This window comes from Cydia fagiglandana, chromosome Z (assembly GCF_963556715.1).
Source record: "Cydia fagiglandana chromosome Z, ilCydFagi1.1, whole genome shotgun sequence".
Lineage (NCBI taxonomy): Eukaryota > Metazoa > Arthropoda > Insecta > Lepidoptera > Tortricidae > Cydia > Cydia fagiglandana.
In genome coordinates this window covers 19,546,162-19,570,449 of record NC_085959.1, presented here as the reverse complement: position 1 = coordinate 19,570,449, position 24,288 = coordinate 19,546,162, and the positions used below count along the sequence as shown (strand labels likewise).

At 36.2% G+C, this 24,288-nt stretch overlaps 1 protein-coding gene across 1 annotated transcript in view; it reads left to right on the top strand.

The window, feature by feature from the left end:
- The window catches only part of LOC134679259 (uncharacterized), a 452,522-nt gene that overhangs the window by 335,425 nt on the left and 92,809 nt on the right, over nucleotides 1-24,288 (top strand). The window lies entirely within an intron of this gene.

The following is a 24,288-nucleotide window of genomic DNA, read 5'->3' as shown; positions in this document are numbered from 1 at the left end:
GAACCGAGAGTTGCCGAAAATGGTCGATCGTAGTAAAATTAACATTGTTTTGAAAATTTCATTTCCTTATTGTAAATTAAATACGCATGGAAAGCGATAGTTCTATGTTCTAGTTCTATTCTCATATTTAGATAATAGATTGGAACAGTTTTTTCTTATCATACGTGCGTCGTATTCGAGAAACGTGTAAAAAACTTTTTTAGAAATTTGTAAGGCGCCATCTCGCTTCTTCCCTCGTTTTTTATCCCGTTCTGGTTTTTCAATTTTATATATATGATTTACCATTCGCTTATCAGTACATCGTGAGGAAACCGGACTAATTCCAATGTGGCCTAGTAACTGCCGTATTCGAACTTTAAGATACGTGAATTAATAGATCTGGAAACGATATGGATTTAGATATGTCAGTATCAAAAGTGACGTTTTTGTTTGAAGAAATACGTTAAGACACGTCTATTAATAGATCTAGAAACGATATGGATTAGATGTGTCAATGTCAAAAGTGACGTATTTCTTCAAACAAAAACGTCACTTTTAACACTGACATATCTAATCCATATCGTTTCCAGATCTATTAATTGACGTATCTTAAAGTTCGAATAGGGCAGTTAAAATTAGAATCATGCCATAAGTATCCGTCTGGGTTAAAAGATCAAATGGCATTCGCTTTCATAAAAGAGCCTACGCCAAATCTTGGGATTAGTTGCAGAGTGGACCCCAGGGTCCCATGAGCGTATGCCGTAACCAAGCTAGGAGGATGATATGAGTGATATTTGTAACACCGGTTACAAACAATATTAGCTCGTCAAGTGGACTTAACAGTAAAGAGATGATCATGAACATTGGCCCATTGCCTATGTTATGATTGGACTTGTAGCTGAGACCACAATACAAAAACTGTAAAGCTCCAACAAGCTTTAACAAACGGTTACAATTTTCAGATTAAAATTTTGACGTTATTTCCATTTAAGTTTCACCGACAAAGAAATACCTAAAAATAAATGTGTAGAGCGTTACGTCACGTCATTTACGTTTATCAAATACCTATAGGATAAAATAAAAATTGTAAACTTTTATTATAAAAGTAGAGCATATTACAAGTTGAGCAGAGCTATTTTACATGTGCGCGGACTAGCAGCCGCCCATCGGTAGGTAGGGCAGTCGAAATAGGTTTCCAACGGCGACGCTGAATACGTTTTATTACAAGTACTTGTATGTAGCGCGTGTGTAGATATGGAATATACCTATCCTCTTAGCATTTTAAGTACTTCAAAAATAAAACGTCAAAATATAATTAAGGTTTCATTGATTTTACCCATTACTCCGCTATGTTAAGTAGGTACATATAATAAATTGGTCATATTACCCCTCTGGAGGGTTTGATAGACTTAATTCTGATATTCGCCCTAAAGTAGACTTAGGGCCCGATTCGAAGCTTAAGAAACGTCAAATATGTATTTGGTCTAGATATAAATATACACCGTGTTTTTATTGAATTCCGTTAACTTCGGGGTATGGTTAAGTACATTTAAGATAACTAAATGGCATAGTTAATTTAAAAAAAAAATATTTTTTGATTTTTCTTTTCAAAAAAATTAAGTTTAAAAAGTAATTAAATGTAGCATATAGCGTTGTTATAACACGGGCATTACATTTAACTCAACTAAACAATTGAAATCTTTGACATATCAATGTCATTTCGAACATCGATCGACCGAGATTGTACTTAAGTTTAGTAGCAAATGTATGAACTCATTCTAAACACTAATCAATATGTAAACCAGCCCTAAGGCAAGTGTACACGCTTGTAGAGGCCTTATAGGAAAAAAATAAATTATTGATTATCTCCGAAATGGAGTTAATTAGAATATCGGTGTCTTTGAGAAAGTTACTTGATTTAAGCTCAGGAATGCACCCTTGAAATTAACGGAAATAAAAAAAAACACGGTGTATAGTATTATACATGTAGATACTATATGGATTAGATTATGTCGATGTGAAAAGTGACGACTCATCAAACAAAAAAGTTACTTGTGACACTGACATCCATATTGTGTCTAGACATAATATACATAATATTTGACGTAGGTATCTTAAACTTCGAATCGGGCCGTTACTGTAAAGCCGTTTTACCTACATTATGACGCATGGTAGAAAAAAATTACACTGTCAATCTCTCTCACAGAAAGAGTCCAGATGGTATGGGTTCCCTTACATTACACCACTCTCCTCTTTCCTCACAGACTCTACACTTAATGCCTGGGCATTGCCGCATTAATGCCTAGTGAAAGAAGCTATCTAAGGTTTCGTCACACAGGCGCGTTTTCCAGGCGGGGCGTGAGCGTTTTATATGTAAAAGCGGCACGCCACGCTCACGTCCCGCTCGGAAAACGCGCCTGTGTGACGAAGCCTTTATAGTACCTACGAAAGCGTTCAAAAATGAAATAAGTCGGTTATACGGCACAGCTGAAACAAACATTTATATTAATAAGGTTTACTCGGGTAATTCCGAATGTCGAAAACTGTCGGATAATTCCGAAAAGAGACTTGTATTATGATGGAATTTAGGGTGATTCTCATCTGAATTTCGGAATTATCCGACATTCGATATTACCCGAATACACCTTAGTAGGTAAAGTATACGTAGCTTGCGTAAAATTAAGTATAAATCGAGTAAAATTAGGTGCATTGGGTTAAGTTGATTGAGAGGGGTAAAACAATAAAAGCTCCCGCGTAATTCCGAATCACGTGTAATACTTTTAGTGCAGACAACATTGGTCCAACTGATATTGACCTAGTTGAGTACCGAGTCCCGTCGCTCAGTGGCGAATCCCGACTTGAAGTCCGAAGTCGCGTGCAATGAGCAAATTTATCACCATATAGCAGAGTTTTCGTCGTTTACTCGACGATTTTCAATCCTTCCTATCTCTTGTAACCACCATCAGAAAATTAAATGTCATCATAACCGAATACTAACGTATTATTTTTTACATTGTAAGGTTTACTCGGGTAATTCCGAATGTCGAAAACTGTCGGATAACTCTGAAAAGAGACTTTTATTATGATGGAATTAAGGGTGATTTTCATCTGAATTTCGGAATTATCCGACATTCGGTATTACCCGAATACACCTTATTTGGTTTATTAAATCTAAATCAGGCTGTTTTCGTTGCCATATATAGTATCTACAACACGTTTCTGTCTTTACCCGGGAAACTTTAAGGTGAACATATGTGGTTTTATTACATCGAAAAGTACCTTATGTCAACTACATACGGCACTGTAAGTATACTGCAGTGCCTTGTCCGGTACAAGTTTACATGACAATCAATGTCTACTATTAAATTTTCAAAAACCTAACTATCAATAACGTACAGTATATTGAGATAAACAGTTTTATACAGTATTAGGCACTGGTCCCACCGCGAGCTAGTAAGCTATGAGCTATCGGCTATAAACACGAACAAAAGATAAGCACTCCCGTGTAAATAAAAGAGACACGGCGATATTTATAGCTCACCGCTGGGCGAGTAACTATAAATATCGCCGTGTCTCTTTTAATTACACGGGAGTGCTTATCTTTTGTTCGTGTTTATAGCCGATAGCTCATAGCTTACTAGCTCGCGGTGGGACCAGTGCCTTAGTCAATTATTATTTTGTTGGTAGTTGGGTTGGATACCCCAAATTACAAACATGCAAGTTGTGAAATAATGTTTCCAAAAAAGTGGAAAAGTTTACGGAAATTCCAGGAAAATCACAGGAAAGAAAGGAAACTTTCATTTTGGAAATAAAAAAACATCGTTTCCCGTACAAAATAGGAGAAGTTTTTGTATGTTGTCCATGGAAATTACGCAATTTTGGACACTGTGGCACATCTGATCAATACAAAAAGTGTGGCCCATAGTATGTTGAGTAAATAAAATATCAAATGGTCAAGTAAATATTGTCAGTAGAAAAAGGCGCGAAATTCAAATTTTCTATGAGACGATATCTCTACGAGCCTACATTTTTCAAATTTGCCGCCTTTTTCTACTGACAAGATCTGCTTGACCAACTTTAACTAATGAAACAGTAGGATGGGTTACGCAGATCATTCTTCATTCGCAGAATAGGTACCTAAGAAATTTCCTTACGAGCTAAATGCACAACGGGTGATAACTGATATTGCTTGTTTTGGGTGGAAAATATTAAAAAAGTAAATATGGTCCAAATTGGCATATGTTTTTTTTTAATTTACACAAATAAATTAAGGTAGTGGACATTATAAAACGGACGTATTTTAATTTTATTTGATTTTATTTAGTATTAGTTTTTAGTTTTAATTTAGTTTTATTGTATAGATAAGTTAGTTTACTTTTCTTTTTAATGTTTGTATCTACCTTATAAATAAATAAACTTTTATTATCTAAACGGTAGGTAACAATATCAAAGGACTCCTACGACCAATATCTGTATTACTGTTGAATGGATATTCAATTATATATTCATGAAGATACACCTGAAAAGTAAGTTCCACTTGCACCATCCCACTAACCCGATGTTAAACGGTTAAGGCGATAATCCATGCAGTGCCTAATTGAACTGGTAACCATGGTAACTCCAGGTTTAACAGATTAACCCCGGGTTAGTGGAATGGTTGAAATTAGAGATGCACCGGATATTCGGTTACTATCCGGTATCCGGCCTATCCGGCCATGTTTTTAATATCCGGCCGGATACCGGATAGTAACATTACTTGATTTCGGAGTAAACTAATTGGATTTAAGAAACAGTCTTGATCATAATCGTACTTGTTTATTATTTTAAAACAATTTAAACATTCCACTGATTTGCACGCGCACTCATTTCGAACCTAGAAATGTGTCCGCGCGAACGTTCACTAGGAAATAGGTCAAACCTGCAGAATGCGCACCTGAAAAACCGAAATGTAGATATAGTTCCAGTGGCCGAATATTCGGCGGCCTGATACCCGATATTCGGCCGATGGTCAGGCCGAATATCCGGTATCCGGCCAAACAACTATCCGTTGCATCTCTAGTTGAAATGGCGCTAAGACTATTAACTCTGAAAAAAGTAGGTAAACATAGGCAACGCGAGAAAAAATGTCATCTCTTTATTCATATTTGATGAAAAAGGGATTGTTTCATCATTGATTAAAAAAGAGTTTTCGTGAAAGAAAATAAAGTTTACGCGCGTATTTTTTCTTAAGGAAAAGAGGCAGATAATTGCATAGCGATTTAATATTTAAGAAGGAAAGTAAGATTTTAAACATAAAGGGTTTGAATATATTACGTTTTTAATATTTATTACAATTCCAATTACGTTCCGTTTCCCTCCAGCTATGGTTGTGAAAAACTAGAAATACAAAGATTTTCTTTGTTGGTAAAGCTTTCGCACAATTCTTGCCTTCTCGCCCTTATTTAGTAGGGGGGTGTGCGTCACCGGTTGACCCTCGAGTTTTAACAAGTATCTACTATTATATCGACATTGATACTATACTTACATTACATCAACAATACTCGATTGAGGACTTCTATAAATAAGGAATCACGAAGTGTAGTCGGCCATTTTCACTTAACACAATAATTGCCAGGCACAGGCATTGCTGTTCGTAGGCGCTTTTCGCTACATACGGATTTTCCCGTGTTATCGGCTACGCTCGTAGCGCGTAGCTCGGGCTGGCACTGAATGTGTTTGTGTACCATTAACGGGCGGTTAGCAATCGTCACAAAACTGACGGTCAATCAAATCCCATACATTTCGTCAGAAATGTGACGGTTAGACGTCACTGAAACACGAAGTCGCGCTTTAAAAGTACAAGTTAAAGTGAAACTGCCCAGGTACGGGTATTCTAAGTAGTAATAACGTACCCGTTGTACTATCGCCAATGAACTCTATGCCAGTGTCATAAGGTTCAATGCTGGCTGGCTGGCCTGGCGGGTGGTTACTCGTACTTTGACAATAACCCAAGCTTCAGAGAAGGCGATATTGAAAATATAGCGATGTTAGGCTAGATTCGGTAATACTTTAGTAAAAAGATAGAAAATACTTGGGTTGTAGAAAATAAATTAGCGAGGAATCACGTATTAGGTATACGTAAACTAGTATTTTTCCTTACTATATACGTGGTCCAATACCGACATTATCAGTGTCCAACGAATTTAGATAGTCGGTTTATTACTTTTATTAGTTTCATCACGACGGCTAATCGGTGTAATAGGTACAGTCGACTTCAAAATTATGTTTAAGGTGTATTCGGGTAATACCGAATGTCGGATAGTTCCGAAATTCAGATGAAAATCACCCTAAATTCCATCATAATGAAAGTCTCTTTTCGGAATTATCCGACAGTTTTCGACATTCGGAATTACCCGAGTAAACCTTACACTTTTGCACCTTACTTATTTGTAATAAGGCAAAAAGTGTAAACATATCTTTGACGTCGACTGTACTAAATATAAAGTGGCATATTTAAAATTTACCGATTGATGTGAATCTGGAAGACGACAAATATTTCCTGTCGCCTACTCAAAGCTACACGCTCGTAGCGCTACGACACGTAGCTCGTAGCTTAGTTTTCCCGGTATCTAACCAAAATGTTTCGCAGAAGTGTAGCGACAATAGAGTTGATAATCTACTTAGTGGAAAACTATTCCATGTAGTTTCAGAGTGTTCAGAAATATGTTCTAGCTGTGTTACAGGTACACACAGCTGCAAAAGTGCATACCCACTTTATGGATGAATTAGATTCTTAAAGTGGGTATGGACTTTTGCAGCTCGCCATACTTTGAAAGTGCTAAATATATGAAGTGTATGTGATGTGTGTTATCTCATAAAGAGTAATAACGAGGCGAGCGCAATAAACAGTGATCCGTGCGTGCGTTCCGAAAGGCAAATCTCTAAATTCAATTAAGGGCGCACATTTTTCGGACATAGGCGTCCGGGCCGGGCGAGCTACAGCCCTTCCGCCGCGGGCTCTCGCCCCCGCATTGGAAAATTTTCTCTCGAAAATTGAAGATATTTCGTGCCTGCCTCCCCGGGGGCGACTCGTTTCTCGACACTTATGGTCGGCGTCCTCCGGGTGTGCAGGAGGCTTTTTACATAAAGTCCACACGTATAGGTATCGATCGAGGGCGGCCGGACAGGGTGTACGCAGATGACGGCTCCCCGCTGCCCCCTCAGACCCCCTTGCTTCCCCCTTTCATTATGTAAGTGCGTAACGCGTGCTCGCGCGGACCTGATTAGGGGGCCTCTTTTTTAACTGACCCCCTCACTTGGCGGCGGAAACTTAATTTGAGAGTGTCCTGTGAGCTGCGATTAAGTTTCGTTAACTATGCTAAGGCCTGGAAGAGCTTCAGCTCCAATTATCCTTTTGTCCATTTCACTAATTAAGCCCTAATATGCTCAAGTCTACTCGGTTACTTGACATCGAATGCCTAATCCACAAAGAGGATACTAAAAGTAACCTATAGACTAGAGATGTAACGATGCGGACACCGATATACTTAAAAGTAAAAATTAAAGTAAAGTAAATCTTTATTTTAGTACATATATGATATTGATCATCAGTATTAAACATAGGGCATAAGCAGGTACTGGAATAACATAAACCAAGAGTAGATTAACTATACATGGTTCCTACACTAGGCTGTGCCTGTCCTGTAGGTAGCCGACATAGTTACGACACACACAGTTACTTATCGGAACTATAATAAAATAGTTTTATAAAAGTTACCCCAAGATAAGCCTACAATGATTTTGACAGCACACGGCGTACAAGTGTTATTTCAAACTTCTATGAAATGATGACGAGTAAATAACACCTGCACTGCGTGTGCCATCAAAATCGTTCCAGACTTATTATCTTGGTCAAAGGAGTCAGTAGGATGACACTCATCGTGATTCCATTAGGTCAGCGATTATAAACTAAAATCAAAATTATTAATTTGTAGTATCTAATAAAATATACATATCGGTATACTGAGCAACGTTTTACTATGTGGCCGACCCCGTAATCGCGACAAACAAAAATGATATACGACGTTAAGTACGTACTTTTTCTCACTTAAATACCTAATAGACCTTTTTGGCTTTTGGACCATACATACATATGGACTGCTGATACCATAACCCCTTCCTTTGCCTTTAAGTCAGGTAAGGAATGTAATAGGTAAGTATATTAGCAGTGCCCGTCTCAATTTACCTGTAACTGACAGGCACAGGAAAGCGAGTCGCGCGAGGCTGGCCCTAATCCCAATAGAGCATGATTTCCACTGGACGGCTCCTAAAAGAGCCCGGAAAGTTGGAAACGAGGAAAAGGGGTTGGTATCTGCATTAAGTATTCTATAAGACGAATTGTACAAGAAAAGCAAAGTCTTGTTTAAAACGGGGATCGAGGCTTATATCGAACTTTCCCAATGGCCGGAGTGAAAGGATTTTTTCAATAATTGAGTGTCTACAGTATTGTTTTCAAAGATTTAAGAACCTGTTATATTTTATGTTTTTATACCTATCAGTATCTGAATTTATTATGAAGTAAGAAAATGTATGCTCTCAAAATTAATAAATAGGTACCATCTTTTAGGTAGACTTACTACCTTACGCCATCGCCAAAATCGCCCAATCGCCACCTACCGATCGCTTTATCTGGGAGCGACCGTACGTTGTGTGACAATACAAGAAAATATGAATGGCTTTAATGTGGCCGTTTGTAAACCTTATCGCAGCGAGATAAGGTCTATCTATAATCAGTTGATCGTACTTTTAGAACATGGTTACTCGTTATAAATCGACTTGAAATTCCCGCGTTTACTCGTATAACTGGCATTATATCACTGCTGAGTTACGCCCATTTGTACATATAGCCGGTCAAACAAGTTTGTCAGTAGAAAAGGGCGCGAAATTCTAATTTTCTATGTAGGTACCTAGGTACCTAACTGATAAAAGAAAATACAGGGTGATTTCTGGGTCGTGATCCAGAACCACTTTTTCTGACTCTGTAAATGATCCACATTATCATATGGTAGTATTTGATTAAAAGATAAATACTTTAATTATTCTTATTTTTCAAGTAAAATTAATTTTATACTAAGTAATTATGGTCACCCTATGATTTTTGACATACGCTGTATGGAAAGCGACAAGACGTCACATTGAGTAGGGTCACCAAATTGTATGCAAAAATGTTTTTTCCTACTTGTCATCTGGAAAATAATCATCATTATTGGTGATAAACAATAATTAACAACATCATTAGGCTCATCTTTGGATTCTGTATGATGTCTAAGCTGGCTCTCTTGCTCCACGACCCCGAAATCACCCTGTATGTTGAAAACGATGAAACACTATTTTGGAAATACGAGAGATAGAAATTGAGAATCACTCGTATTCAATTCTATTATCTAGTAAGTATGCCTTGTAGTGAATGTAGGTAGTGCGAATAGTCTTTTTCGAATAAATAGTAGGTAGTAGATATTTCTCCACTAGTGTGAGCGTAAAGCTATGTGCCTTATGATTTTGATTTTCAATGTACAGGGCACTACAATCAGTATAGGTACCTTATAATAGACTTTTTTGGCTTTTGATAGTTTTGGTAGGTCCATACATACATATGAACTGCTGACATACCCCCTTTCCTTGAATTTGGTACTTATTGCGCAGTTATTATCGTAAATTCTGAGAATATACAAGATAATATTTCTAATACATATTACAATGCATATTAAGCTCAGAAAGTGGTACATTAAGTGGGACAACATTAGCATAGAAAGTGCCACTTTACCGCACATGTGTGGGAAAGTAGTTTTTTAATTTACCAAACGAATATGTAATACCTAAGTTTCTTGTTGTCCAAACCAAGGTAATATTTTAACAACTAGACTCGGAGTTTTTTTTTTCATCCTAATTAATAAAACATTTACACAAACGTAAATCCCTGATAGGCCTTGTGTGTAATTGTGTATACCAATTCTATTACTGAATCGCGATTAGAAAGGGATTGAGATAGCTGTCAATCCATATTGATTTTGACGTAAGTGTATGGAAATCTGTTATTTCTAATCCCTTTCTGATCGCGGCATGATAATACTCTATTCCGGACCTAGCAGTTAGCCACAACATCCACACCAGGGGGCCAATTTTTGAAATTCGACCACTCGATTTCGTGTATTTCGTTAAATGATATCTCCACTACTAAGCGTTTAAATTCAACTAATATAATTGCAATCGAGTGGTCAATACCACTAAATTCCAAATTTCGATCGCTCGTATTTCAAAAATTTGCATTTCGCCGTTTTCCACCGATTTTCGAGTGACGAAATCGAGCGATCGAAATTCAAAAATCGGCCCCCAGTGCGGAGATACTCTTCCTTTCAGGCAAACTCGGCTCCATTCGGCTTCCATTCCATTCTCTGTCGCACTTGTAAAAATTCGTACGTAAGCCCCCATTCGCACGAGAGCTTTTTCAACGCGCGTTGAAAAAGCGCTTGAATCTGTCCGCACTCTAAATTCGATTTAACGACCAAGGCTTAAAGTCGAAAATCCAACAACGCTTGATAAAAAGCGCCACCGCTGTGGTGTGAATGGTTATCCATTTGTGTCATTCAAACGCTTTTTTAACGCGCGTTTAAAAAGCTCCCGTGCGAATGGGGGCTCACTGTGACAGGGAGGCAACATGTCGAACGTGGCTCGCGGTAGGTTCTCAGCATTGCCCGAGCAATTATTAGGGTTGACACCACTTGACGTCCTTTCATAAATACTTCAATGTTGAAATCCCTAAACAGGCTAAAGAGGTAGTGCCCTACACACTGAGAGAAAAATCGGCTGACAAAGCACAATAAATGCTTTGTCATTTTTTTTGTTGTTGTAAGAGCAATAAGCTTTGTGGCGAAAACAAAACGAGCTTATTGCCACCGACAACTTTTTTATTGCTAACCGTAAATCAACAGTTTATTGTATCGGTAACAATATTTACATTGCTACCGGAACAACCTATGTTTCCTTTGTCATGGCCTTCATATAATATTGCTAATTTATCAAGGTTAGACTTAGCTTCTACAACAAAGCATCTATATTTTGTCGTAGCGACCAAACTACTTTGCTGTTTTATCAAATCACGCCCAAGTAGCACAGATTAGCTGTATAGCAGCCGCATAATGAAATACGAATACGCTTGAAGCTGGATAAAAAAGCTGCATATGAGCTGTATAAGCGTCTTTTCAGCTTTTATTACTCTTAAATGGGCACAAATTAAGCAGCCTTAAGTTCACATAGCTACTTAAGAGCGTTGTAGCAGCAATTTAACGGAATTATAAGGGGTAACAGGAGTTATAAGAGGTGTATATTGACTGGGTAAGAGACCACCAGTTACCCTTTATTCAGCTAATATGTCACATGTGCGCCCTAATACCGGGAAAGATTGACGTTGGGCTGAATAAAAGATAATGAATAACATACTTTTACACCTCTGCCTTAAAAAACAGCTATTATTTAGTATAGTGACATTGACGACGAACGCAGAGGTGAACATATTTATACTGAAGCGAAAACGTCAAGCGCAACGACACCATAAGTCATTTTGTTAAAGTGTTTAGTTATACATGATCTTTTATATATTAATGCGAGAAAGATGTTTGGGAATGCAAGTTTATTGACATTATATATATACATTATCTAAGAAAATTTCAGTGCGCCACGAAAATAATCAGTATTTATTTAAATTAATCATATAAATAAGCTATGTATAAAAACTATCTCAGTGGTTTGGACAGAATTATGAGATAAAAAGTTAATAATAAGTTATAGAAAGTACTAAACTAATGATTTAGGTTAAGAACTCATGCACAAAAAAATATTATTACCCTTAAAAGTTGAAAAAGTAATACCAATTTTGTAGGTTATCTACGATAAAATGGCGGTCAATGTTAAAAAGCAACGTGAACCATTAAAATTCTAATATGCAGCATACGACTGATAAAGATACTTAAGTGAACCACTATAAAGTCCAAGTCGTTATTTCAATACACTAGTGAACCTCTAAACAGTTATAAGGCATCTTGTGAACGTTTAAACAGCCGCTATGCAGACAGTCTCAATGGTAGTATATAGGCTGCTTAACGGTAAACATGTTCAGCGCTAAGCCGTATTATGCGCCACATGTGTTCGATTATACGTCTATTGGTTTCATAATAGTTCACTCGTTCTCCCTTATAATAAGTCAGCGAAATAAAAGCTGCTTTAGCGGTAAACATGTTCAGTGGTAAGCTGTATTATGCGCCCCATATGTTCCATTATACGTCTATTGGCTTCATAACAGTTCATTTGTGCTTCCTTAAAAAGTCACAATAATAAAAGCTGCTTAGCGGTAAACATGTTCAGCTATAAGCTGTATTATGCGCCACATGTGTTCCATTTATACGTCTATTGGCTTCATATTAGTTCACTCGTGCTTCCTTACAAGTCAGCGTAATAAAAGCTGCTTAGCGGTAAACATGTTCAGCGATAAGCTGTATTATGCGCCCCACGTGTTCCATTATACGTCTATTGGCTTTATAATAGTTCATTCGTGCTTCCTTAAAAAGTCAGAATAATAAAAGCTGCTTAGCGGTAAACATATTCAGCTATAAGCTGTATTATGCGCCACGTGTGTTCCACTATACGTCTATTGGCTTCATAATAGTTCACTCGTGCTCCCTTAAAAGTCAGCGTAATAAAAGCTGCTTAGCGGTAAACATGTTCAGCGACAAGCTGTATTATGTGCCACATATGTTCCATTATACGTCTATTAGCTTCATAATAGTTCACTTGTGCTCCCTTAATAAGTCAACGTAATAAAAGTCCACAATTACCTCCTTATACAGCACATAGCGTAATTTTATCCACTAAACAGACCTTATAACGGTTAAAGCATTTGATAACCCTTAAAGCTGTATAGGGTCGTAGCAAATATACCTTTATATCACTCTTTGCGTATTAATGGTAGTTTTCAGAGCGGTAATGCAGCTTTTAATCAGCCCTAAGCTATATAAATATCACTGAGATCTATTATACAGCTGTAGGACCACGATAGTGCTGTTATAAGTGTCTTAATACGCGCAGAGCGTTAGATAGAACTAAAAGTGATTAGTTATAGAGCTATCTGTGCTACTTGGGCGTGGCTTGTTACTGCAACAAAGCGTTTCTGTTTGTTCCAGTGACAATGTCACTTTGCAATGTTATCAAAGTTTTACCTTGTTGCTGGAGCAAAGATTTTATTCTTTGTTGCAGGTACAAACGTACCTTGCTAATTTATTAAAGTTAGATTTTGCTTATATAACAAAGCAGTTATATTTTGTTGTTCTAACAACTTCACTTTGCTCATTTTAAAACTAAAACGATTTGTTGCTGCCACAAAATGTTTTTTTTTGTTCCAGTTACAATATCACTTTGCAATGTTAACAAAGTTTTACCTTGTTGCTGGAGCAAAGATTTTATCCTTTGTTGCAGGTACAACGTGCCTTGCTAACTTATCAAAGTTAGATTTAGCTTATATAACAAAGCAGTTATTTTTTGTTGTTCTAACAACATCACTTTGCTCATTTTTAAACTAAAATGATTTGTCGCTGCCACAAAATGTTTTTTTTTGTTCCAGTTACAATATCACTTTGCAATGTTATCAAAGCTTTACCTTGTTGCTGGAGCAAATATTTTATCCTTTATTGCATGTACAACGTGCCTTGCTAACTTATTAAAGTTAGATTTAGCTTTTACAACAAATCAGTTATCTTTTGTTGTTCTTACAACATCACTTTGCTCATTTTTAAAATAAAACGATTTGTTGCTTCCACAAAATGTTTTTGTTTGTTCCAGTTACAATATCACTGTGTAATTTAATCACAGCCCAACCTTGCTGCTGAAACTAGGTGATTTTCTTTTATTGCACTAACAAAGTGCCATTGTTATTATATTCAAATATGACTTAGTTTTTATAACAAAGCAGTGTATTTTATTGAAGTTAGCCTTTGTTGCTGCGAACGTTACTAAGGTAGGTACACTCGACGTCAAATCAAGACTTTAACAAGATTTTAACAAGATATAAGTTTACGACCAATTTATCAAATCAAAATCAAAATCAAAAAATATTTATTGTATGGTTATGGGTGAGGTTTACAAAGGTGGTACAAAATATTTATGTTCTCCATATCCTGCCTTACAAAAGCGTACAATATTAGTAAGTTGTCTTAGAACTAAATACTATTTTTAAACTTCAATAACACTTTTAACAATAAATTATGCTAGATAGACTCAATAATAATGAATAACGTGAACTAGCTCTGTAAAAAGTCATTTATGCTATAAAAGCACTGTTTGATTAGCCAGTCAAACAGGCTTTTTTTGAAAGGTAATGATGCCAATTTTTTAAGGTCTGTGGGAAGCTTGTTAAATATTTGTATACTCATACATATAACACTTTTTGAAAAGAGTGCCGATTTAGGGTTAGCGCGTATTATGTCATACATGTATTTGGTTCGGATTGGTTGAGTAGTAGAGTTTTTTACAGGAAACAAATCTGGATTATTTTTTACAAATATGCAGACTTCATATATATAAAGTGATGGGAAAGTAAGTATTCTGTTATTAATGAAATATGGTCTACATGATTCCATTTGATTGATACCGTAAATTGAACGAATGCATTTTTTTTGTAATCTGAAGATTCTATCTTTATTGCTGCTGTTTCCCCACATTATTAGTCCGTAACGCAGATTAGACATTATATATGAGTGGAAGGCAAGTAAGGCTGTTTGTTCTGATGATATATTTTTTAGTCTTCGTAAAGGGTATATGAATTTGGCTAATTTGGTCAAAATATGCTCTGTATGGTGGTGCCAGTTGCTATGTGAATCAATTATTATTCCTAGGAATTTTATTTGGTTAACATTTTCTAGCTCACAATCCTTATAACTAATCTTTGGTTGCAATTGTTTGCCCTGTGGTGAGTAAAATTCCATTAGTTTGGTTTTTTGTAAATTTACTTGAAGGTTATTGGCTTCCATCCAAACATTAACGTCATGAAACACATTATTGATTTCAGCCTCATAGTCTTCAGTCTCATCACTACGAATAATTATCGAAAAATCATCAGCAAAAAGCAGTATCTTATGTTTTGTTATAATCAGTAAATCATTGATATAAATCAAAAACAGCAACGGACCAAGAATGCTGCCTTGTGGTACTCCATACATCACTTTTTTATATTCAGATCTGTAGTTATTGAATGTATTATTTATTGGGCAATGTGCTTGAATTTCAGTACAGTGGTATCGGTTTTGGAGATATGACATTAACCACGAATAACAATTTCCACGTATCCCACATGCATATAATTTGTCCAGAAGCCTTTTATGACACACTCGATCAAAGGCTTTGGACATATCCATAAATATAGCAGATACAGGAGTCCTGTCATCTCTACATTGACTGACAATTTTAACAAGCTCGTACACAGCTAAGGCCGTAGTTTTATTTGCTCGAAACCCAAATTGTGCGTTAGTAAGTATATTATATTTATTAAAGAATTCAATTAATCTATGATACATTATTTTTTCAAATGTTTTCGAGAATACAGGAATAAGGGCGATAGGTCTATAATTATCCATATCTGAAGATTTACCTTTTTTAAGAATTGGTTTCACGATTGTCACTTTAAGTTTATGAGGAAAACATCCATCTCTAATTGATAAATTGATAATATGGTTTAGCGGGTATACCAGTAGGTCAGCATTTTCTTTTATGAGGGATGTCGGAATATTATCGTAACCTACTGAATTAGTGTTTTTTAAATTCTTAATAACTCTATAGACTTCGGAGGGATCTGTTGGTTTTAGATAAATACTAGATTTTAAACTATTACTTGTATATTTAGTTCCCTGTCCACTGTTATTACTAATATCATCGATAAATTTATTATTAAACGCAGTAGCGATTTTTTCAGGTGATGAAACTAAATTGTTGTTGACCAGTATGGATTCTATGCCTTTGCCGTGTAAATCCTTATTACTGGTATTTTCTTTAATAACGTTCCAGGTTCCTTTCACAATATTATTACATCTTTCAACATATTTTGCATTTGATATTTTGTGAGAAGTTACTATGCATTTTTTTAATAGGTTTGCGTATGTTTTATAGTTTTGTTTATGATTTTCATTGGGGATATGTATATATCTGATACCTGTGTCGTTTACCTTTTGCAGAAATTTTAATTCCGGGCGTTAACCATTTTGTCTTTCTCGTGTTATATATTTTAATTTTGACTAGTGGAAAGCATAATTCAAAAAATAGAGTAATAAGATCATGAAATTCCGTGAATGCTTCGTCAGCATTATTTGCCCTAAATGTATCACTAAAAGATAATTTATTAATGCAATCTCTAAACTTTTTACGGTTATTTTTGTTCATGTCGCGTTTCCAAATATACCATGATTCTAATATTCTCTTATTTAAAGCAGGTATGGCAATTGTTTGGGCAGTGTGGTCAGATAATTTTAAATCATGAATAACGGCAACATTTTTGGTTTTAAAATTAAAGGCAAAATTGTCGATGCAAGTACTTGTCTTAGTGGTTATCCTTGTAGGTTCACGGATTTGTAGTTTGAAATTATATTCTAGCAACAGAGATTCAAATGAAGTATTAATTAAGTTTTGATTGTTGCGGTTGATGTTAAAATCACCACACAAAATAACTTTATGATTATTTTTTTTTGTTATTCTTGACATCATTGTATCTAATTTTTCAAGAAAGGTAGTAATGTAAGAACTAGGGGCCCTATAGATGCAGACAATTATTACATTAGATTCCTTTATGGTAACACCGCAACATTCAAAACAAGACTCTACAGTTAGATCCTTGATCCATTCAATTGGTTCACCTTTTAATCCATTTCGCAGTAGTATACAGGACCCACCTCGACGTGTATTGCTTCGACTGTAATGTGTGATCAAATTATATCCTTGCAATATTAAGTTACACTCTTCACCACTTTTGATAAAATGGTCAGTTAAGCATATGATATCGATACAGTTTTCTTTAGTTCTAAAGTTATCGAGCACGATAGTTAAGTTATCAAGTTTGTTAAGGGCGCCAGCGATGTTTTGATGAAATATGTTTAGTTTGTTATTGTTTACGAAAAAAAGTGTTGTTCGAGGTATTATTGAGAGTATTAGTGGCATTTGAATTTGGGTTGGTTACACTGGTGTTTGGAGAAAGTGTTGCTTCATTAATATTTTCTTTTGGAGATAAATGACTTTTTACTGTCGAACCGTTCTTATCTGCTATACTGAATTCAGGTTGGATGGTTGTTGCATTGTTCTGTGCGTTAAGAGAGTTTATTCCGGTTAAGAGCGTATTTAAATCTGCAATAACCATTTTCATCCCAGTTTTATTTATATTTCCCGTAAAACTTGAAAACATTTCATATGAGTAGTTCAAATTCTTATTACTGTCAAGTATATAGGCGTAGTGATGCTCAAGGTTGCTAAGATATAGTAGGTTGTTAAAAACCTCTACACGCCGGTTAAAAAGTTTCGCAAATTTGTTTATCCTGAAAATAGGAAGACACAATATTATGTTAGTATGTTGAACAGTTTGTAGTTTGTTTTTCACACTTTCTACGATGGCTGGGTAGTTTTGTGTAGTTTCAAAATCGGAGTCACCTATTAACAATATGCAGTAATCATTCATCGTGAATTTCTCTACTTTTTTTTCGAGTCCTTTAAACAATTCTTCAGTAGTCGCGTTGGTAATGATGTAATGACAGACTTGATCTGATTCAAAGTTGTCCATAATCAATCCTCTCCTGTGTTTTTTATTGTTGCTACTAACGATGCAGATTTTTCTTGAATATTTTTTTATGTCTGTATTGTTTTCTTTGTTTGCTTCTAGGGTCCAGGCAGTGTTTTGTGGAGCATGGAGTTGCTTTGTCAGAATATCGATGTGGTGCATTAGGTCAGAATTTAGCGTTTTTGTTTCATTAAGCTGTTTTTCAAACTTTTCTATTTCTTGCTGTAAACGGAGTATTTTTTCATTGTAATCAGGTTGACTGTTCCAGATCTTGGACGGCGAAGAAGGTACCGACGTTGCTTTGGAGTGAGAAGGAGAATATTTGTTTCTTTTCACTTTGTTATTATTTCCCATTGTCGATGACTGGCATAATGTTTTCAAAACTTCGTTTTCTGTCGAGAGACTATCATTTGACTGTTTTAGTGATAAAATTTCTGCCTGAGATTTCTCCAGTTCAATTTGCATGTTCTTTAAACGTAATTTAAGATGCGATACTGTATCCTGCGTCTCGATTGGTGAAAAAGTTACGTTGGCCGGTGCAGTTGGAGGTAACTTATTCGGTGTAATAGTCACATCAGTTGACGAAATCCACGTATCTCCTAGCTCGCTGAGAGCGGTTTTTTCAATGCTTGACTCAAGCAGCGACGAGTCGTCAAGACGAAGCTTCTTTTTCTCTAACGAAGATTTACATGTGTTAGGCTGAGGTTTAGACAGTGGAGTACTTGCGGTCTTCAGTTTTATGTTAGTATTAGCCATTTGGCAGCAGGTACGACACTTCCAGCTTTTCTTGTTATCTATGGTCATAAGTATGTACCTTTTCTTAGTTACTCCGATACGCTCCAGGCAATCTATGCAGTACCGAGTAAGGCAGGTAGAGCAATCAAGCGAGCGTCTGTCTGGGACTCTTTTGTCGCATTTAACACATTTCGTAGGTGGACTCATCTTGTTATTTTTCTTATTTTCAAGTATCTTACGTAATTTTGAGTCAGTGTTTCAATGGAGAATAGTAGTCTAGCTTTGGGTAATTATAATTATTAATTATCATCTATGTCTTAGTTTTTCTTGCATATCGAGCAAATTAAATATTCTCTTTATGATATTACAACTTCACATCTTACGCAAACCGGCATCTTCTGGATGTAGTTTGAAACGCCAGTCTAAGACTAGTTCTCGTCAGCTTTAAAAGATGGCGCTGCACGTCGAAAACCGTATTCCGCGCTTGGGGGTCAATGTCCGGTGTGCCGCAACGCGCCTAACGATACAGTTTTCGGAGCGGCAGTTACAAAGTTTTTGAATTTTGAGGTTAAAGATTTATATCATAAAAGCGCGTAATAACACTTTAAGTTCACCCGAAATGAAAATGATAGAAAGGGCACATATTACACTGAAGATAATTGTCTGAGAAAGTTTGTTTTTATTAAGAATAAGCACATTAATTGTCCAAAGACTTTGATTCACAGGGCAGTTTGTTTTTTATTTTAGTCTGTTTTGCAGCTATATATTCACTTGTCCACATTTGTGCAACGTATTTATTGTTTATAATACACTTTAAACACTACGAAATACGCGGAAATCCATTTTTTACATTTTATTTACTTTATATTACGCGGGAGGTTGTTGTCATGGCGTAGTGTTGCCAGTACCTTTAAGCACTAATACATCATTTCCCGCCCCGATTTCTATTCATTTCATAACCGGATATTGGAAACTCGAATAACCGGTTGTTACGGTTATTTTCGGTTATAAATTTTATGAATTTATCTTCTTTTTTGGCTGTGACACCTGTGACTATAATTTTTGTCATTCGTGTACTTAACGAAAATGTACCAAATTTACTTCCCTATTTATGAAATACATATTTTGATTGAATATTGTATCACGTCCAAGGTCATATTTTAACTTTTACTGTATTTTGTGTGCGTTATTAAATAATTACAACCGGCCGAGTGCGAGTCAGACTCGCGCACGAAGGGTTCCGTACCATTACGCAGAAAACGGCAAATAAATCAAGTTTGTTGTATACCCTACTTCAACTGTCTAGCTATCACGGTTTATGAGTTACGGCCTGGGGACAGACAGACCGACGGACAGACAGACGGACTGCGGAGTCTTAGTAATAGGGTCCCGTTTTTACCCTTTGGGTACAGAACCCTAAAAACGATGACTTCACTCACATTCCTTAATACTGTACATTTATTGTCGTAATTTTGTAATTATATTATTGTAATAAAGTTTATCATTTTTTGTCGAGATTCGAGAATAACCGTAACCGATTATAAACGATTATTTTTCGGGCATAACCGTAACCGAAACCGGTTATGAAGAGCCCATCAACGTGCACACTAGCGCCACTGCTAAATAATGGTGATTATTTAAATTTAACGAAAGATATTTAAAAGAAGGGGGCCGCTACGTACTGTATTTTGTATTTAAATACCTTTTGAATACATCAGACTAGGTTTTATGTTGCTGGATTCGTCGAACAAAAACGGCCGTTTTAACTTTGGACGCATATTAGATTGACGAATCCCGCAACAGATCTTTCGTTAAATTTAAATAATCACGATTATTTAGCAGTGGCGCTAGTGTGCACGTTGATGGGCTCTGAAGTTTGGCCGGTTATTGCATTTCCTAATCATGAGTGAAGTGAGTAATCGAGCATCACTCAAATCGAACCTTTACATCAAAAATGTCAAAAACAATTTCCCTCTTTAATTATTTTTTAAAAGTTAAAGGCACAAACTTATTCTGCCATTCAATTCAGTACCATTCAATATATAATATACTTGGTCAAGCAGATCTTGTCAGTAGAAAAAGGCGGCAAATTTGAAAAATGTAGGCGCGAAGGGATATCGTCCCATAGAAACTTTGAATTTCGCGCCTTTTTTTACTGAAAAGATTTGCTTGACCAGCTTTAGTTTGTCAAAGGACTGCCGCATTTCAAAGATAGACAGAGAGAATCATACTACCTTTGTCTTGTATTAGCACCCAAAAGAAAAGGATGAGTATAGTTTTTTTTTGTTCTTATTTACTGACAATTTATACTTAATTATGCAATAAAAAGTAATATAAGCTGTATGAACACGGATGAGATAAGTTGTTATTAAGTTAATATTACTGTATTGTTTTTTATTTCCCGTCCGCTAAAACAGGACAGTAATAGTTTGTTTTTTTTTTTTATTTGAGTTTTACAATAAAGAAGAATTTCCCGTACTATTTTTGCTACAATACGGAGAACATTTCCGAGCACATTGGAAAAATTGATTTTTTTAATGCATTTGCGATAATTTTACGCGAGTGTACAAGATTTAATTCGTCACAAATTTAATTTGTCAATTCGACAACCTACCGAAACTAACTTTGTAAAAATTGCAACTCGCGGGCACGGGCGGGGTACGGGGTAAGGGGTATGTGTGTTGTCGTTTCGTTTAGTTTTTTTGTCTTCAAATACGAATGTCAACGGTAGAGAATGGACGCGCCCCTATAACTATTACTTAGTACTACGATTCGATCACCAAGTAAAGTGCTTTTATTATGAAAAGTGCAAAATGGACATAAATAGTTTTCTTGACAGTGCCGGGCTGACACATTTGTCGCAGCGTATGGTGGGTAAGTGTTTATTTATTCTTATGAATGTTATAAATATGAAAGTGAGTTTTTATGTTTATTTGTTACTCTTTTATTCACGCATTAACTTTTCAACGGATTATCAAGACCATTTTCGTTTTTCTGCTAAAACATACTGCGTTCGATCGGGTCGGATCGGGTCTTTGGGGTGATGGAGTGTTATTTTGTGTACTCATGTCTGTATACATGGCCACAAATCAAAATATATCCAGCAGAGGTGCGACACAAAGTGTGAAAACACGAGGCGTGTTAAAATAAAACTTGATGTGTAGCCGTGTGTAGATATGACGGCCGTCAGTCCAGAGCACATTATTTTGGCTACCTCTATGAGCAGGACCACCGTGCTATTGTTTTGTACAAAGATGTGGATCTGAACTTGGAGTATAATATACCAAGACTCCAAGGTGATGGGTTCCAAAGTTTTCAAACTCATTGCGTCGCACTTTTGACCATAATTTGTCGATCCAACAAAACTATTGTCATATCGACAAAGGTACATATTTACTAACTAAACCTTGTTTCTGTAGCAATGTATAACATATTGTATTGTCGTTTCGGTGACGACCGGTCTGGACTAATGGGTAGTGACACTGCCTGTGAAGCCTATGGTCCTGGGTTCGAATCCCGGTAAGGGCATTTATTTGTGTGATGAACACAGATATTTGTTCCCGAGTCATGGGTGTTTTCTATGTATATAAGTATGTATTTATCTATATAAGTATGTACATAATTATATCATCACCTAGCACCCATAATAGTACAAGCTTTGCTTTGGGGCTAGGTTGATCATGAAATGTAAAACATGTAAGTTATACTTAATGATACATTTGACTAAATAATATTTGGTAAAATGAAACTTGTCCAAGTAATTATTTGCTAAACAATAACTTGCCAAAAAAGACTATTGCTAACTGAAAATATGCGATAAGTTGTATTGCCGAACATTTTTTTGGGAAATGATAATTTGGGAAACATAGTTTGGGATGTGATACTTTGGGAAACGTTTTTGGGCCATTCGTTAGTAAACCATCTAGAATATGTTCTATTCATGAGATATAACCCGTGAGATAATCATACCCGGTCTCCTATATGTAGATACATTTTTCCTATCATGCTTTCACTGAATTAATTTAACAAATGCACACAGAAAAGAGCGGCAAATTTAGAAAAAGTAAGCGCGCGAACGGCTGTGGTCCCATACAAAATTTTCATTTTGCACCTTTTTCTACTGACAAACTTGCTTGACCGGCTATATACATATAAAATATTCTGAACTGAAAGTGGGGATTTATTGTGACTCCGCCTGTTCAAATATTTTTGACCCGATTCTTGTACCCATGTAAATTTTGCAGACTGTATAGCCAGTCCGATTTCTAAGATCAAGTTCGCCATACATTTACTGTGGCGTACTTGATCTTAGAAAAACGGACAGACTATACCTGAACGTGACTTCGCACTGCCATACAGATAGATAATAAAATATACAAAATACTTATTATAGCGGAATACATTTATACAACAATGATATATATTTACTTATGTTGAGTTAGTCTGTCATGTCATAACAACATTTTAACTAGTTATCTTTTAATCTGCATTAAATTATTATACGTGAATTATTTGACTGGTTCTTCACTGTATGGCATAAACCTATCCCTGTCCAAGTCATATTCTAATCAAATATGAACCGCGAACTCTAAGCGGCCAGTACGTACAGCAAGAAGGTTATTAGCGGATTAATGTCGCTGATTGGTAGTTATTGACATTATATGCATTTCATCTACACTTAGCTATGTACCATTAGAGTAATAAAGATGACTCTTATTTTGTTTACCAGCTTTGATTACAGGCTCTGTAAACGCGTCGTCCTATTTGAATGTAGGCGTAATTGTGTGTGTGTGTGCTAATTTGGCCCGAGAATTTGAACGGTAATGTTCCTAAAGGCGGTTTCCATACTAAATATATGCGTTCACTGCGTATAAATAACACTTCCACTGCGTGGGCTATCAAATCCGCTGCAGACTTTTATTGGTGCGACTACTTATATGCCCTCTATGGTTTACTAGCAAGCTTAGTGCTGCACTCTGGCGGCAGAACATAGCAGAAAACCCCTTGTACATGATCGAGAATAACAGCGCCCTCTTGACAATGATCATATACGTCAGGCCTTGGTCAGGCTTATTTAGGCACTGGTCCCACCGCGAGCTAGTAAGCTATGAGCTATCGGCTATAAACACGAACAAAAGATAAGCACTCCCGTGTAAATAAAAGAGACACGGCGATATTTATAGTTACTCGCCCAGCGGTGAGCTATAAATATCGCCGTGTCTCTTTTATTTACACGGGAGTGCTTATCTTTTGTTCGTGTTTATTGCCGATAGCTCATAGCTTACTAGCTCGCGGTGGGACCAGTGCCTAAGCAGTGGTGTGTGGCGCTAGTGTGCACGTTGATGGGCTCTTAACCGACTTTGAAAAGGGAGGAAAAAGTATAAGTATTAACGAAAAAAACTAACGATTCCTTTGCATTATCTACAGGGCGAAATCGAAGGTCTCCGTTTCAGTTTGGACAAAAATGATGCCCGCATGTTCGTCTTCTTAACCGATTCTAGTAGGTAAAAAAATTTAAACAGGTTCAATAATTACAAATATTTTTTTATCGAATCAGTTTATGATTTATTTTTTCAAAATGGTGAAGGTAAAGCAATGGGGGTTCAAGTATAGTTTGAATAATCTCAGGTGAATTTTTCTGTCCGGACCCTAATCTGTTAAACAAAAGATAGTGTTTCCTTTATGCAGTGGTTACAATGCTTACTGCTTATAGCCCCGACGTAAGTAACGGGAACAAA